The sequence below is a fragment of the Castanea sativa genome, chromosome 9 (genome assembly GCF_040712315.1).
Source record: "Castanea sativa cultivar Marrone di Chiusa Pesio chromosome 9, ASM4071231v1".
Lineage (NCBI taxonomy): Eukaryota > Viridiplantae > Streptophyta > Magnoliopsida > Fagales > Fagaceae > Castanea > Castanea sativa.
In genome coordinates this window covers 33,866,603-33,885,702 of record NC_134021.1, presented here as the reverse complement: position 1 = coordinate 33,885,702, position 19,100 = coordinate 33,866,603, and positions in this window count along the sequence as shown.

Here is a 19,100-nt window from a genome sequence, read left to right as displayed (position 1 = left end):
TTTTGTTTATTTTTTTATGGTTTGACTTAGGATTTAGGTTTTTGTGTAATGACATGGTTTAATGGAATGGTTGAACTTTTGGAAAAATTTTGGCTAATAGGCAAATGGTGAGTTTTGGGAAATTGTGACCGAACCAATGCATGGTGGCCTACGTACCCCCTTGGATAGAAGAATCTGGTCATCACATAGTTCATTGATTTTTTTTATTCACCTTAATTTTTGCCTAGGCTGCCCTTTCGGGTTTTCAACCTAGCAGGCTCTCTCACTTTTCTTTTTTTTTCACTCTCATTTTGCATAGATCACCCTTTCGGGTTTCCGACCTACCTTTTTCTCTTCTTTTTTTTTTTTGTTTATTTTTTGGTTGCTCTAATTTTTGCCTAGACCCACCTTTCAAGTTTTCAGCCTAGCGAGCTTTTTTTTTTGTCTTTTTTTTTTTTAATGGCTTGGTTTGCAACTACCACTTCAGACATGGTACTTCTTCAATTGATTCACGTTGGTTGGCTCAGTGAAAGGATTTGCTTCTAAGTCCATCAACCTTACAGCTCCTCCAGAGTATATCTGCTTGATAATGTATGGGCCTACCCAATTTTGCTTGAACTTCCTGTTTGCATCTTGCATCGAGGCTCGGATTTCTTTCAACACTAGATCTCCTAACTTCAAATCTCTGGTTCTTACTTTCTTATCAAAAGCTTTTCTAAGTCTCCTTTGGTATCCTTGAATGTGATATATGGCTTTGAGTCTTTTCTCATCCAGCATGCATAACTGGTCCTATCTGCTTTGCAACCAATCCGCTTCGGGGATTTCACTTTCCAGTACTATCCTTAGTGATTGGACACCCATCTCAATGGGAAGGACTGCTTCCATCCCATATACCAATGAATAAGGAGTGGCTCCCGTGGAAGATTAAATTGATGTTCTGTACCCCCAGAGTGCATAGGGCAATTGTAGGTGCCAGTCCTTGTAGTTCTTTGTGCTTTTATTCAAGATTCGCCCTATATTTTTATTTGCAGCCTTGACTGTTCCATTAGTCTAAGGATGGTAGGGTGAAGATTTATGGCGCTGAATGTTGAACTGTCGAAGTAGCTTCTCGGTTTCTCCTTTAAAATGTAATTCATTGTTAGAGATAATTTCATGCGGTACCCCATATCTGTAGATGATGTTGGTCTGAATGAATTGAGCAACTTTCTTTGAATTCAGAATCTTGTAGGAGACAGCTTCTACCCATTTAGTAAAATAGTCTGTGGCAACGAGTATGAATTCGTGGCCACTGGATGCTGTTGGGTGAATCTTCCCAATAATGTCTATTCTCCATGTAAAGAACGGCCAGGGTGATGTCATAGTATGTAATGGCATGGGTGGCATGTGTTTTAGATCTCCATGTACTTGGCATTGATGACATTTTCGAACATGAGCCGCACAATCGGCTTCCATTGTAGTCCAGTAATAACCTTGTCTCATTATCTTTCTTGATAGCATGTGTGCATTCATGTGTGGCCCATAACTTGATTCATGAACCTCCTCAATTATCTGTTGTGCCTCCTTAGCAGTTACATAAAGGAGATAAATTCCATCATATGATCTTCTATAAAGTCTTTCACCACAAATAATGTAATCGGTGGATAACCTTCAGATGGTCAATTGGTCATTTTTGTCTGTGAATGGTGGGTATATCCCATACTTGAGGCACTGTAGGATATCTAAATACCATTCGCCTTCCCCATTCTTTCCCTCATCTTCTTCTATTGTCATGTAGTAGGTTGGTTCTTCTTCCTGTTCCAACACTATCGGTTTGGCTGCATCTTCTTTTGGCCCATCCATCATGGATGTCATGGTTGCTAAAGCATCTGCAATTTGATTCTACATCCTTGGCACATACTGGTATTGAATCTTACTTAATTTTGATGTCCATTTCTGAAGACTTTCATGATAAGGCATAAGTCTTTCCTCTTTGACCTTAAAAGTCCACTCTAGCTTCATTCTTCTTAATTTCTGCTTGACCAGCTTCATGGTTGGATCTGTGGGAATGTAATGTTGTACTATATCCATATCAATTCTAGGCATGTCTTCAAATGACCAGGCAAAGACCTCTTTGAATTCTATCAGTAGTGCCACTAATGCATCTTTCTCTGAAGTGGTTAAGGTATTGCCAACTTGGATTATTTTGGGTTCATCCTCAGCTCCCAGGTTAATAGGTTGGGTTTCTTCTTTTATAGGTTCTAGGTGTCCATGTTTTAATTTCTTATTATTAAGAGTTTCTTTACCAATTTCAAATATAAAAACATTCAAAGCCAGCAAATAAGCAGAATCAGAAATCATATTAAAAGGAAAAGAGTTCTCAACAGACTCAACTAAAGCTGACTCAATTGGAAAACTATCACAAACAGACTTAACAGGAATAGAAATACTTTCACAAATAAACTCAATAGGAATAGAAACAATGTTTTTGGCAGGGGCGACTAGCTCAACAGCTTTGATCTTCTTGGCAAAGGTGACTGACTTGACGGTCTTGATCTTCCTCACAGAGTCCTCCATAGGGTGGGCGGCTCCCTCCCATGCCCAATTCTTCAACTCGGTCGTGGCTTCCACAATGACAGGTGGCTCCCGGTAAGCTCCTTCTTCCCTCAGCATCAGTACTGCGGGATTTACATCCATATAATCTATAGCTTCTTCTACAATCTCCATGTCTGTAGGCTTGTCGGTCACAAAAGCACCTAGGCACTCTATACTATCCATCCATTCATCAAATAGGTAGCGCTTGCCTCTGTTGCCCAAGTCAGTGGGTTAAGGGAGATGTTCTGGCTTGCCTTCTTCTTCCCTCTCATTACTACATTCAGCATTCTCAAATGTCATGATTCTAAGACTTTGGATCATTAGCTTATGGTCTAGTGCGGCCAACCTAGCATCTATGTCATCCTCCTCTTCAGTAGTGGGTGAACTTGATTCTGAATCATAATACGACCCCAATTCTAGAACTTCTCTTCCATGCTTGTCATACCTTGGGCCAGATCTTAAGCTAACACTCCAATCTGAAAGGTGCTCATGGAGATATTCTTCATGGTACATTCGATTGGCTTGTGCATTCTCTTCTCTTGCATTCTATAACACATTCATCGGTTTATTTTGATCACTATCAGTATCGCTCCACCTGTTAGCTTTGGCGTCGTCTTCAATGTCTTGATCATAAAAGTCCACATCACTATCATATTCTTCATAGAATATATCTGTATCTTCATCTTCTCTATCACTAGGGGGTTCACCCCAATCATCACCACTATACAAGCTATCATAACTTCTGTTGCTTCTGTCTTCACTATCAGTGCTACTGTCATCACCATCATGTCCACTATCATTGCTGCTATTGTCCACTATCTTCTATGTTACAAATATGATCTTCAAGAAGCGTTGTCATGGCGTCAGGATCCATGTAATCAGCCCAATCAGTAGGAACCCACATTGTATCTTCTTTCTTTGATTCTGGAACCTTGTTATGGCAGTCAAGTAGTATCTCAAATCCAGGCACCATTGTCTTTGTCATAGAATCAAATCTTGGCTTAGGGAACCCCCAATAACGTTGACTCTCCGGCTTTTACAAACTTCCCATTCAACGTAGGAGTGTAGGGCTTTAGAGGTTCTAGAGGACAAGTGAGTCCTTTTGCTTTGGCTTTGGCCATTTTTCTCACTTCCATCTCTAGCAAATCATCATCAATGGGCTTGTAGCCTAGCCCAAAAGGTGGTATTGCAGTAGGGATCATCGAATCTCGAACATTTGGCTTTTTCACAATTCTTCCCAAATTGATCCCCGGAAAGTAGTTCATCCTTCTCATCATTGCAACCACATTATTGTTACCATAAGAAGCAAAGCCCATTGGAATCTTCTCAACTTCTCTCTCTCTCTTTTCAGAAATAGGCCTTTCGATCATGAAGCCATCCAAGGTCAATGGCGCTTTCTCGAAATCAATACCATAAACAGATCTAGGCACAGTCAAAGTATCTCCATAGATGGTCACAATAGCTCCTTCGTGTGGAAATCGAACCTTTTGATGTAGGGAAGAAGGTACGGCCTTTGTGTCATGAATCCAGGGTCGCCCAAAGAGCATGTTGAAGCATGAGGCTATATTAAAGACCTAAAAATTCACTTGACCATTGGCCCTATAGTAAGCTCTAATGTTATGGTCCCCAATACCTCTCTTCTACTGTTGTCATATGCCTTCACATGTTGATCAGTAGGCACAAAGTCTTCAATATTAAGGCCCAGGCAGCTTGCAGTCTTCAGAGGACACACATTTAAAGCGCTTCCATCATCTATCAAAACCATCGGTATCCTCTTCCCCATAGAATCTACAGTGATATGCAAAGAGTCATTGTGGTGCTTCCCCTTCTTGGTCAGATCCTTGTCAGAATAAGAGATGGTGAGTTCCCTATTCATGGACCCAATCATAGCATTCAAATCCTAGGAGGTTGTGGTTGTAGGGACTTGGATTTGGTTTAGAAGATCTACTAGGTTTTGGCGGTGCTTGTATGAGGTTATGAGTAAACCCCATAAAGATATGTTGGCTTGTGTCTTTTGTAGTTGCTTGAGGACTTCATCTTTCTCAATAGGTGTATGTTAGGTAGATCTATTCAAGGCTTCCACAGGGTTGTCAGTCTCCAAATGTGGGGGTTTGAAGTGTCTCCCCCCTGTGATGTTGGTGATTTTTGTCGGATCATTGAGGTCAGTGTTTTGGGGTTTGAAGTGTCTCCCCCATTTGTGGGTGATTAGTTGTTTTCTTGGGGTTTGAAGTGTCTCCCCCCACTTGTGGATGTTTGGTTGTTTGTTTGGGGTTTGAAGTGTCTCTCCCTGTTTGTGGGCGTTTGGTTGTTTTCTTGGGGTTTAAAGTGTCTCCCCCCACTTGTGGATGTTTATTTGTTTATTTGGGGTTTGAAGTGTCTCCTCCTATTTGTGGATGTTTGGTTGTTTATTTGGAGTTTAAAGTGTTTCCCTCCATTTGTGGGTGTTAGGCAATCCTCGGGTTCTGATTCTTCATTCCATATGTCACATCCTGCGACGGTGGTAGATGCCCTATCCATTAATTCTTCCCATGTCATCAAGAAGCGTGCAGGTAGGTCACAAATCAGGTTGGATGGATCCTTCTTATTCTCCTCTTCAATCATCAAGCAATTAATCCTTGGTCCTCTCCCAAAGTTATGATTAGGCAAGGGATTGTTAGTGATGCTAGGCCTTGTAGGTGGCGTAATCACTTTGTTGTCTATGAAGTCTTGAATTGCATGACGAAGGGTGAAACAATGGTCAATATCATGACCAGGGACTTGGTGGTAAGCATATCTTTTATTTACATCAAACCTTGAGTGCAAGGGGTTTGGAATTGGTCTTGGGTCTAAGGGCTTCAGTAACCCTTTTGCTTTCAGCTTATCAAACACTTGGCTCATGGGCATGTACAACTCATGAAATTCTCTTTTAGGCCTAGGCCCTTGTGGTACTTGCACAAGTGCGATTGGTGCAATCAATTGATATGGATCATTTTTATGAATATTAGAAATTTCTGCAACCTTGGAATTAGATCCTATACTCTTTCTAAACCTTGGTGGGTCATTAGGCTTTATGGTTCCATTATTTAAATCATCCTCAATTTGGGTTCCAGCAGCAATTAGAGCTTTAAAATTGGGAAAGTATTGTGCAAACAAATATTTATGATACACATGTAACAAATTCTTTACAACCATGGCTAATTGTTCTTTCTCACTAGGCCTACACATCATCTGTGTGGCCTTAGCTCTCCACTTGGTAATGAAAGTGGAGAAGGACTTTTTGTCTCTTGCTTGGTAGTCTCGAGGTCTCTTCTTGTGATGTCAACTTCCGTATTGTACTTGTATTGCTTGTGGAACTCTTCGGCAGATGTCTTCCCAACTTCTTGCTCTTACATCATCTAGATTGAGGAACCACCTAAGAGCGGCTCCGATTAGTGTTTTGGAACATTTGAGCAAGCACTTCCTCGGTCGTGCCTAAGGGCTGCATAGCCCTCATGTACATCTTCATATGGGACTTTGCGTAACCGGTCCCATCAAACTTGTCAAGGGTTGGCATCTTGAACATGGGTGGCAATCTTGCATTTGGGAACAATGAGAGAGAATCATAGTCCATAAGGTCCTCCATCTTACAGGCTCTTCTAATCATCTCCTCCATCTTATTCTTTCTCTCGTTGATCTTCTTCTCACTTTCTACGATTGATGAATCATGTTCAATCTTGTCTTCCTCTTGACTACTCTTCAGATTCTGGAACTGTTGCATCATACGGTTCACGTCTTCCCTCAGCTGAATCTGACTAGCTACCATAGTGTTAAGTAGCTCTTGGGTGTTCATGGGTTCCTCTGGATTTGGGTGTTCTCCTTCCTCGGCCATAGTGTGGGGAGTCTCACAATTATAAAATTCATATCTTTGCGGGTTTTTTTTTTTTGGGATAACTCGATATATATAAATTTTCTTTTTAAGTTTCTTAATGACTCTCATAAAAAATATTCCTTGAGCTGCCTTTGGTTTAAAACCCTTTTTTTTAGATAGTTACAATATACTACTAATCCCGCAACTCAAACCTTTTTTTTTTTCTCTAGATCTTCAAACACTTTGAATGTATAGATATGTCAATTAAGCTATAAAGCTCTTGGCAACCATGTTTAAAACTTTAAATCAATGCCCCTACTCCCAAGTTCCAACCATCATAACTCAAACCCAATAATACCCGATGACTATCTATATTCATTATAAAGAAAAAAAAAACAATTAAAAGCTGAAAAGTAAAATTTTAGTTGTGTGGTTTAGGGCTCAACAAAAGCATCTTCAAACTTCTTCTTTTTCCTTTTATTTTTAGGTGCAAACTGTAAAGTTTAGGGTAGTAAAACCATAAATATATATATATATATATATATATATATATATATATATATATATATATATATATATATATATATATATATTGAGAGAGAGAGAGAGAGAGAGAGAGAGATTTAGAATTTGGTTGTAGCCAATGGCTGTAGATCCGTAGCTATTTCATCAATCAAATGTTTAAATTTTAATTTTTTAAAATTATTTATAAAAAATAATTTTATGGATCGAATAATAAATAATATCTGATTCGTGGAAAATTTACCATACATGTTAAGAACCAAAAAAAAAAAAAAAACATGTAATCCAATTAATGGTTAGATTTTCGAAAATATATAATTATATTAATTTTTTTTTAGTGGGAGTTATAGCCATTGGCTACAATCATTTTGTAACTAAACTTTGTCAACAAAATAAGTAAGTAAATAAAGCATAAAAATAATTTGAACCTAGAGCATTAGTTGGGTGAACAGGAAAGCAAGCCATCCGAATTTCCTCTTTGTTGAGGACCCTTTTGTTAACTGAAACTCTAGAAGCCTTTCCACAATTCCAAGACAAAAGGCCCAAGCTATTTCGGGTCTGCATCACAACTCCCTACGAAAGGGCCCACCAGAAAACAGGGCCATATTGCACTTGGCCCACAACAAGACCCAATTAGTTACTGAACAAAACATGGGTATTAAGATAAATCCAACACCAATGAAAGATAGCCCAACAACGCTAACCAACCCATGGGCCTATCTTGGAAACCAAAGGCCCACAGGCATGAGGCTGACAAAAATGAAAAATCAATTAACTTTTTTTTTTTCTTAATTATGATAGTGTGGGGGGTAAAAGGACCCAAGTGGGCATATGGGCCTTTGGACTGTAGCATAGAGGGCCGACCTGCTCCAGAATTAAACTCTACGAATTGGCCCATACGCCGAGGACCCGAGGGTACAGCCGAGAACGAGCTTCTCCTCGGACAAATGTAAGAGAACTCAAAACTTCATTATGAAGGTCAGGGCATAACTCTGGAAAGACTAATGGTTAAAAGGGGACACCCTGAACGTTCTAGATGCACCAGCGTTAAAGAAAATATCAAGTGCAAAGGCTGCCACCTCTGCATTAAAGGCTCTGCACCTACCTCCCTGGCCGCATTAATGGGGAAGTGACCCCTGAACAGTAAGACTGAAGCTTCTAGTCACTGTCCCAAATGTATCAGGGAAGGAAGTATTTAAGGGGGGTGGAGGTCAGAGAAAGGGGGGGATCAGCAAAAAAGAAAGAAACTAAGAATTGTAACTTTTAAGGAAGAAATATCAATAATACAGAAGTGGTCCTCGGTTTGTGTCCGAGGAGGCCTATTTTCAGTTATCCTTTGTTATCTACATGTGTTTGTAACTCTTAGCCCATTATTAAGTTCTCAGCGCTTCTAATCTAGGTTACAAGCCCAAGCTCTACAAATTTTATTGTCTAAGTCTCATTGGGCCTGAGCCCGTAGTTGTCTTTGGGTCCAGGTGCAATTGTGCTCTTACAATTGGCGCCGTCTGTGGGAAATCTAGTCTGGAAGGAGTTGGGATACTATGGCAGGCTTGGGTTCTCACCATGCAGAGTCACAAGGATCACAACAGGAGGATCTTTTCGAGCGTCTTGAGCGTCGAAGGGATCGTGAGGGAAGTGTCCATACAGAATACCCCGGGGCTAGCCATACTCATGGTGGGGGTAGCACCACCCATGAAGATAGTGCTAAAGCCATGCAGAAGGAGATTAATCGTTTGAAGAGAAAGTTACGTCGTGCCAGACGCAGGTCTTCACCATCCTCATCTGATCCTTCCTCAGAGGAGGTACGGGGAGGTAGCTACAGCTCAAGGTCATGCTCACCCCCCAGTGCAATGTCCTCTGGTGAGGAGGACGACCAGCCAACTCGCAAACGCAAGAAGCTTCCTTCTAGGGGCTTAGGTAATGATGCTATGAGTCGGGCGTTGCACCAACTCTCCAAATCTCCATTTTCACGGAGGATTGAGAAGGGGAGGCTTCCCAGGAGGTTTATGCAACCCACCTTTACCATCTACAACGGCCGGACTGATCCGGTGGAGCACGTGAGTCACTTTAACCAGAGGATGGCAGTGCACTCTCACAACGAGACCCTAATGTGTAAAGTTTTCCCCTCTAGCTTAGGACCTATTGCTATGAGGTGGTTCAACGGCCTTAAATTGGGGTCTATAGGTTCGTTTGGGGAGCTTACTAGAGCATTCGCTTCGCGGTTCATTACGTGTAGCAGAGTACCTCGGCCATTGGACTCGCTGTTATCTATGACCATGAGGGAAGGGGAGACGTTGAAAGCATACTCCGACCGTTACTGGGAGATGTTTAATGAAATAGATGGCGACTTTGATGAGGTGGCACTCAATACCTTTAAGGTAGGTCTTCCTAATGATCACGATCTGAGAAAGTCTTTGACTAAAAAGCCCGTCCGCAGCGTACGTCGCCTCATGGACCGTATTGACGAGTACAAGAGGGTGGAGGAAGACCAACAGCAAGGAAAGGGTAAGGAGAAGGTTATCCCGCAGGAAAGAAGGGATTTCAGGTCGGACAGGTACCACAATAACAAGCCGAGAAGAGATTATGTTGGGCAGCCCGGCTCGGCAGCACCTCAGGCTTTGAACACTGTGTTCCGAGAACCAGTACATCAGTTGCTGGAGAAAGTTCGTAAAGAGCCCTTCTTCAGGTGGCCTAGCAAGATGGCAGGAGATCCCACAAAGAGGAACCAGAACCTTTTCTGCCAATACCATCAGGATGTGGGCCACACTACCAAGAATTGTCGGACCCTTTGGAACCACTTGGAGCAGCTTGTCAGCGAAGGAAAACTAAAGCAGCACTTGTGCCAACCTAGCGGGCAGGGTAGTCAATCTGGTTCAAACAATCAGAGGAATAATCCATCTCGGCCGGCGTTAGGAACAATTAATGTTATTTTTGCTGCACCTGGCAGGACTGGCTCGGGTCCCACCAGGGTGATGGCAGTTTCACATCCTCAGGCCGAGGAGTTGGGCTGCAGGCCGAAGAGTTTGAAGCTAAATTTGCCCGTCTTGGGATTTTCCGATGAGGATAAGGTAGGGACTATCCAACCCCATGACGATGCTCTTGTAGTTGCGCTTAGGATAGGGAACTATGATGTGAGGAGGGTGATGATAGATCAGGGCAGCGGTGCAGATATCATGTACCCTGATCTATTTAAGGGGTTAAGATTGAAGCTGGAAGATCTTACTCCTTATGACTCGCCACTTATAAGCTTCGAAGGGAGAGCCGTTGTGCCGAAGGGACAGATCCATTTGCCCGTTCAATCCGGCTCAGAAACGGTTGAGGTGGATTTCATTGTGGTTGACGCGTACTCTCCATATACAGCCATCCTCGCCAGGCCATGGCTGCACGCTCTTGGAGCTGTCTCCTCTACCTTGCATGTTAAAGTTAAGCTCCCCTCGGGGGAATGTGTTGAAGAGATCCTCGGTAGCCAGTCGGTGGCTAGGCAATGCATATCGGCTGCAGTGCTGCACCAGATGGAAGCCGAGTCTTTGGCTCTGATCACCAAAGACTTATAGCAGTTAACAGCTCCTGATGCACCTGGAATGGTGACAGGAGAGGAGGCTCATTGTGAGGAGTTAGAGAAGTTTCTGATAGCCGATGATCCAAAGAGGTTCTTCCAAGTAGGCATATGTTTGCCACACCAGGAGAAGATGGAGTTGTTGGAATTCCTGAAGGACAATATTGATGTTTTTGCATGGGACCCTTATGAGGCTCCAGGCGTAGATCCGAACTTCATTTGTCATCGTTTGAATGTCAACCCTGCCATTGTGCCGAGAAGGCAGCCACCTCGACGTTCTTCCAAAGAGCATGCCGAGGCTGTAAAGGAAGAGGTGCTTAAACTCAAGAGGGCTGGGGCTATTAAAGAAATTTTCTACCCCGAATGGTTGGCGCATACGGTTGTGGTTAAAAAGAAGAATGGAACGTGGAGAGTATGTGTGGACTTTACAAATTTGAACAAGGCCTGCCCCAAGGATTCGTTCCCAATGCCGCGTATCGATCAACTGGTGGATGCCACTGTCGGACATCCTCGAATGAGTTTTTTGGACGCCTTCCAGGGTTACCATCAGATTCCACTAGCATTGGAAGATCAGGAGAAAACTGCTTTCATTACTCCAATAGGAAACTACCACTATAAGGTCATGTCGTTTGGGTTGAAGAATGCTGGGGCTACCTACCAGAAAATGATGACTAGAATGTTCGAACAGCAACTAGGGAAGACCATTGAGGTGTACGTAGATGATATGGTGGTGAAGGGTAAAACAATACCTTCACACGTAAAAGATCTAGCCGACACCTTCCAAGTGCTAAGAAAGTACAAGCTGCGCCTTAATGCCTCAAAGTGCTCTTTTGGCGTGGGGTCCGGAAAGTTTTTAGGATACATGATTACTCACAGAGGCATAGAGGTGAACCCAGTGCAGGTCAAGGCTATTCAGGATTTGCAGCCGCCTCGGAACCCAAAAGAGATCCAGAAATTGACCGGAATGATTGCCGCATTGAATATGTTTATCTCTCGGTCAGCTGACCGATGCCGTCCTTTCTTCCAATTGTTGAATAAATGGAAAGGGTTTCAATGGACCGAGGATTGCATGTTAGCTTTTCAGCAGCTTAAACAATATCTTTCTCGGCCACCCATCTTGTCTCGCCCCGACGCCGACGAGGTCTTGTTTGCTTATCTGGCAGTGGCCGTCCACGCGGTCAGCCTGGTCCTTATAAGGAATGAAAGCGGGGTGCAAAGACCGGTCTACTACGTTAGTAAGTCTTTAAATGAGACCGAGGTGCGCTATCTGCTCTTGGAGAAAGCACTTCTGGCCATAGTTCACGCCACGCGCAAGCTTCCTCATTATTTCCAGTCTCACACCGTAGTGGTTCTGACCCAATTGCCTCTCAAGGCGGTGTTACGCAGCGCCGATTACTCTGGTAGGGTGGCAAAGTGGGGGACCATTTTAGGGGCTTTTGACGTTAAATACCAGCCTCGCACCTCGGTGAAGGGCCAGGTCCTCGCTGACTTGGTGGCAGAGTTTACTGAACCATTGCTAGAAGAAACTCTAAAAGAAGCATACTTGGATGGGAAATCAGTTGGTGTGATCACGGCCGCAGTGCCTTCGACTTGGAAAGTATATGTGGATGGAGCTGCTAATCAAAGAGGGTCTGGTGTTGGACTTGTTCTAATGTCCCCTGAGGGAATTGTCTTCGAAAAATCTTTGAGATTGACATTCTCGGCTACTAACAATGAGGCCGAGTATGAAGCAGTCTTGGTGGGCATGCAGATGGTACGTAGGATGGGTGGAAAGGAAATCCATGTGTTCTCGGACTCTCAGTTAGTGGTCGGCCAAGTCATGGGGACCATGGAGGCTAGGGACCCCAGAATGCAGGAATATTTCGCCCAGGTCAAGCGTCACCAGGCTGAATTTGACTCCTTTGTCTTAGCTCATATTTCTAGGAGTGGAAACACCCATGCAGATTCTTTGGCTAAGTTGGCGACGTCCTCGGCTCAGGACCTGCCAAGGGTTATCCTCGTGGAGGATTTGTTGGAGCCAACTCTTACCGTTGTCAGCACAGTTCACGTTCATCTGATAAGGCCTGGACCTAGTTGGATCGACCCGGTTATATCTTTTCTTAAGAATGATACCCTTCCTGAGGACAAATCTGAAGCAGAAAAGATACGTCGAAAGGCGCCACGTTTCTGGTTGTCCGAGGACCAGAAGCTGTACAAAAGATCCTTCTCAGGACCGTACTTGTTGTGTGTGCACCCCGAATCAACGGAAGCACTACTGGAGGAACTGCATGAGGGAATTTGTGGAAGCCACACTGGGGGAAGGTCCTTAGCCCATAGAGCTCTGACTCAGGGTTATTGGTGGCCCAATATGCAGAGAGAGGCTCAAGACTATGCCAGAAAATGTGATCAATGCCAGAGGTTCGCCCCTAATATTCATCAACCTGGAGGGGTTCTTAACCCTCTCTCCAGTCCTTGGCCTTTTGCCCAATGGGGATTGGACATAGTGGGGCCATTTCCGAGAGCTGCAGGAAACAAAAGATGGCTTCTTGTGGGAACAGACTATTTCACTAAATGGGTTGAGGCCGAGCCCTTAGCAAATATCAGAGATGTTGATTCCAAGAAGTTTGTCTGGAAAAATATTGTCACTAGATTCGGTATACCACATACACTTATCTCAGACAATGGCGTTCAATTTGACAGCAAGGCTTTTAGGCAATATTGTGGTGACATGGGTATCATAAATAGATACTCCACTCCAGCTTATCCTCAGGGAAATGGGCAAGCCGAGGCCGTTAACAAGGTCATAGTCAGTGGGCTTAAGAAAAGATTGGACGATGCGAAAGGCAGATGGGTAGAAGAGCTCCCTCATGTTCTATGGACGTATCGGACCACACCGCGCAGGTCCACGGGAGAAACGCCATTCTCTATGACTTATGGAGCCGAGGCGGTGATACCTCTGGAATCCGGTTTTCCCACCCTAAAGACGAGCTCTTTTAGCCCGGAGAATAACAATGGACTCCTGGAGAAAGATCTTGATTTACTTGAGGAACAACGCGAGGCAGCTATGGTCCAAATGGCCTATTATCAACAGAAGCTAAAACAGGGATATGATGCTCACGTGAAGCTAAGGCCACTCGCAATTGGTGATCTTGTACTGAGGAAAGTTGTGGGCACTTCTAAGAACCCAACTTGGGGTAAGTTAGGTCCCAACTAGGAAGGCCCCTATCGCATTGTTTCAGTAGCAGGCATAGGGTCATATCGGCTAGCTGACTTAGATGAAAGAATTGTACCACGCCCATGGAATGTAAATAACCTTAGAAGGTATTATTATTAATAAAATGTACTTTTGTTAGTTAACATTTCAAAGTTATAAGTACCTCTTACATTTGAAGTTACTATTCTTAAGAATCAAACAGAAACTTGGTTAAGTGTAGTCCTCGGACTACAAACCTTGTGGAAATTGATGTCTTGTCATTTGTTAAACAGAACCTTAGTTATACCGGGTCCTCGGACCTCCTACTTTGGGGAAATTAACATTTGAAGTTACAGTTCTTAAGAATCAAATAGAAACTTGGTTAAGTGTAGTCCTCGGACCACAAACCTTGTGGAAATTGATGTCTTGTCATTTGTTAAACAGAACCTTAGTTATGCCGGGTCTTCGGACCTCCTACTTTGGAGAAATTAACATTTGAAGTTACAGTTCTTAAGAATCAAACAGAAACTTGGTTAAGTGTAGTCCTCGGACCACAAACCTTGTGGAAATTGATGTCTTGTCATTTGTTAAACAGAACCTTAGTTATGCCGGGTCCTCGGACCTCCTACTTTGGGGAAATTAACATTTGAAGTTACAGTTCTTAAGAATCAAACAGAAACTTGGTTAAGTGTAGTCCTCGGACCACAAACCTTGTGGAAATTGATGTCTTGTCATTTGTTAAACAGAACCTTAGTTATGCCGGGTCCTCGGACCTCCTACTTTGGGGAAATTAACATTTGAAGTTACAGTTCTTAAGAATCAAACAGAAACTTGGTTAAGTGTAGTCCTCGGATCACAAACCTTGTGAAAATTGATGTCTTGTCATTTGTTAAACAGAACCTTAGTTATGCCGGGTCCTCGGACCTCCTACTTTGGGGAAATTAACATTTGAAGTTACAGTTCTTAAGAATCAAACAGAAACTTGGTTAAGTGTAGTCCTCGGACCACAAACCTTGTAGAAATTGATGTCTTGTCATTTGTTAAACAGAACCTTAGTTATGCCAGGTCCTCGGACCTCCTACTTTGGGGAAATTAACATTTGAAGTTACAGTTCTAAAGAATCAAACAGAAACTTGGTTAAGTGTAGTCCTCGGACCACAAACCTTGTCACTATTCTTAATATCTTGTCACTGTTCTTACTCTTATCACCCGTTTTATGGAAATCATTATCTCAACATTCATTAATTTGGATCTCAAGTTCTTCATTTTTTAAGTGTTAAACAAATTTTTGTAAGGATTGGTCTTCGGACCTTACATTCTACTGAAAGCAATATGTCAGATTACAACGGTTTAGCTGTCATGTGAGTTGTCTAACTGTGACATTATTTGATGTCTAAATTAAGTTATGTGGCTGTTTTGAAGTCATAGTGGTTTGCATGGTGGAGTTATACTTATTTATTCTGTTTTCCCTTTAACTATTTGTTATTGAAAACTTTCATGGCAAGCACAAAAAGAATAAAGTAAAACGAAGACAACATGAACGAAAGTTGAATAAAAATTTTCTTCATTAATTATATACACAGAAGGAGAGTACAGAAAGTTCCTATACTAGGCCCTAAACTAGGGAAGGGGGGTCTTGAAGGGAGCTGCTGCCAGCCTCGGTACTCTTCAATTCCAGCTCAAAGGTGGACAAGGCTTATTTCCCTTTGTCTGTTGAAGGAATAGGGGGCTCCATGCTTTGGATCTGCTCCTTCTCGGCACCACTGCACTCGTCCTTCTCTTTATGGGAACCTTCAGGTTCTGTAGGAGCAGGAACGAGCTCTTGCACCATAGGAGGAAGGGCAGGAGAGGCAGCAATAGGAGGGTCTTCAATCTCCTGTATGTCTAGGGGAAGCCAGATGTTCTCGGGCTTCCTCAGCTCGGAAGCTTGAGGAACCCCTGCTGCATTCATGGCCTCTCCCCAGACCTGCTGACAGTACTCTCGGCACAAGGCCGCAAAAGCCTCTGTAAGCTCTTCTTGCGTTCTAGCCACCCCCTCCTGATAACTGGCCTTCTTCGCGGCCTCCAGGGTGTGCTTGTGGGCGCGAGCTTCCTCCTTCACCCGCGTAAGCTCCTTTTCCAAGTCAGAGCGTGCCTGTTGGACTTGGGCAAGCTCGTCATCCTTTTGGCGGAGAAGCTTACGCTGCCCCTCCACTTGGCTCTCCATCGTCTTCAAGCTGGCCTTGTCACCATCTCTTTCTCTTTTCAAGTCGGCCAGTTGTGACGTGAGCTTCCCGTTTTCTGCTAGGGCCTGGTCTAGGGACCTTTCTGCCTCTTGTCTTAGCTCCTGCTCCATCCAAGCGCGCTTCCGAGAGTCATCCACGAACTTCTCGGCCATGAAAATCTCTTGGATGGACTGCAAAAATGTTAGGAGGTTAAATGCAGTGAAGTGTTTACAAATAAAAGTAGAATAGAAGTGTAAGATGGAACTTACCAGAGCTAAACCCCTCTTTAACGAGAGGAACAGCTGCGGCTGGCCCATCTTCTCCAAGGATTCCATATCCTTGGGCAGCAGAAGAGGACGCTCCAACACCTCGGCTAAGTGGTGGGCATGGCCCTGTTGGACTGCCCTAATGCTGGAGTGGCAGGGAATTGGGGCGCCGTCCAGCCTCAAGTCAGGAGACCAAGTGGCTGGTGCTCGGCGCACCTCTGCCACGTCCCTGATCTCCCCACTCTCAACTGAGCGGGCGCGCCCTTTGCCCTTGTCCAGCTTCTGCTGCTGGGCCGGCGGTGGCTATTGTTTCAGCTTCTTTGGCTTCTCGCCACCAGCCCCCTCGGCATCCACTTTTCTTTTCTTCTTAGAATCGTCAGTGGGAGGTTTTGGCTCGACTAGAGGAGGGGGTGGTGGCAAGGCAGGGGGAGCTTGGGACCCTCTTGCTCATTTCTTTGCCACTCGGGCGCCTCTATTAGTCATAAGGTCCTTTAGCTTGTCCATCTCTTCTTCAATGGAACTGTCGTCTGGACGCGCTATCACTAGACCCGCGATCCCAAAGGCCTCGGCTTCTTCTTCTTCCTCGTCGGAAAGGATGACAAACGGGTTTCCGCGAGGTCGTGGGGAGTCCTCGAGCCGAAACTGGTCTATCTCCTCGTCCAATGTGTTCGAGGAAGACACTCGCTCCTCTGGGACAGCAATTGCCTGAGAGTGCACGGCGAGTGGGATGGCCGCGATGGGCTGTGTGTACAATACGGTGTTTGGGGCGTCAGGGATGTCGTGATCGGCCAAAAAGTGAGGTCTGGCTACGTTGATTCTCCTACGCCTTCGGTCACCCGCGATTATTGCGTTCTCGATCTCTTGGAAGTCCGAGGAGACGGGATCGTACCCCAGAATCAAGTGGGCTGCCCTAAGTTGTAAGTCTCTGCTGACGAACACCTCGGAACGTAGCACTCTGTTCAAATCTGCAACGTTGCAGTGGCTCAAGCGAGGGCGTACGTTTTGCTTATCTGCAAAGAAAAACATCCAAATAAACAAACATGGTCAGAGGTGCAGAACATATAATAAATTAAAGGTAGACACTCAAGTAAATGCAAATGCACATTCCTAGATGATTTAGGGAGTTATGGGATGGGAAGTTAAATCCTAAGGTGTCACACCTGGAACTCCCCACTCAACTGGGCAGTGGGGGCCGTCGTGCCAGTTGCCAGAAACGATGAGGTAGTCATCCTTCATGCCTTTATTGGACTTGGGCAAACAGGAGATCAACCTAACTACGCTGGAGCGGGATTTGATGTAGTAACCTACTCCAGTGAGTTTGTGGCATTCGTACATAAAGACGACATCATGCCAGGTGAGGTTCAGGCCCATTTGCTCGTTTAGAGCGTCGACGCTACCCAAAACTCTAAAAACGTTTGGGGCGCATTGATTGGGACACAACCGGTGGTTGCGGAGGTACTCCCTGGTTACAGGCTTCATTGGGAGGGTCATCCCACCTTCTACGAAGGCTACCATTGGGATGATAACCTCTCCAGCCTTCCTAGAACCGGCCACGGCTTCCGCCGGGCAATAATCTAAACCTACGTCGCTGGGAATATGATACTTGGCTCTAAAACCTTCCATCCCAGCAGCGGTATCAACTAAACATTTAAACTTTCCCATTAGAAAAGAATGAAAAACTAAGTTCTAAGAGGGAGAACTGTTATAAGGGGAGCCAAGGACAGGATCCGAGGAGAAAGGGTTAAGAGAAAAGAAATGAGAACTTACAAATTTCAAGTTGTGCAAATTTCCACGGATTTCTGCGGACAAAAGGTGATTGCTGATGTTTTGATGGGATTAGCCTCTGGAGAAATAAATGAAGGCGCAGGTTCCCAAAGCGTCGCGACGTGCGGGAAGCGGCCTCGAAATTATATTTGTCCCGCCCAAATTTTCGTGGAGTAACAAGGACCGTTGGATGCTCATCTCACCGTTGAACATGGGGGACAAGGTATAACTTACGGTAATAAATGCACACGTTTTTTAAAATAAAACCGCCAAGTGGCATCCTCTGGAACGCGAAACGGTCTTCACACGTGTAATTATTTACAGAACGTGTGGGGAGAGTTTTCGTTGGATCAAAACCCTATTTTTCTCCTCGGATGATGAAAAATAGAGTTTTGAGGGGCTATTGTGGGGGGTAAAAGGACCCAAGTGGGCATATGGGCCTTTGGACTGTAGCATGGAGGGCCGACCTGCTCCAGAATTAAACTCTACGAATTGGCCCATACGCCGAGGACCCGAGGGTACAGCCGAGAACGAGCTTCTCCTCGGACAAATCTAAGAGAACTCAAAACTTCATTATGAAGGTCAGGGCATAACTCTGGAAAGACTAATGGTTAAAAGGGGACACCCTGAACCTTCTAGATGCACCAGCGTTAAAGAAAATATCAAGTGCAAAGGCTGCCACCTCTGCATTAAAGGCTCTGCACCTACCTCCCTGGCCGCATTAATGGGGAAGTGACCCCTGAACAGTAAGACTGAAGCTTCTAGTCACTGTCCCAAATGTATCAGGGAATGAAGTATTTAAGGGGGGTGGAGGTCAGAGAAAGGGGGGGATCAGCAAAAAAGAAAGAAACTAAGAATTGTAACTTCTAAGGAAGAAATATCAATAATACAGAAGTGGTCCTCGGTTTGTGTCCGAGGAGACCTATTTTCAGTTATCCTTTGTTATCTACATGTGTTTGTAACTCTTAACCCATTATTAAGTTCTCAGCGCTTCTAATCTAGGTTACAAGCTCAAGCTCTACAAATTTTATTGTCTAAGTCTCATTGGGCCTGAGCCCGTAGTTGTCTTTGGGTCCAGGTGCAATTGTGCTCTTACATATAGGTACCAAAGTTACAATCAAATAACTTCAACATTTTATAATAATAATAATAATAATAACTTCAACATTGGTAGAAGGATCTTTTTCTTTTATTTTTATTTACAGTGTATAAAATATTTACTTAATTTTCTAATTATGTT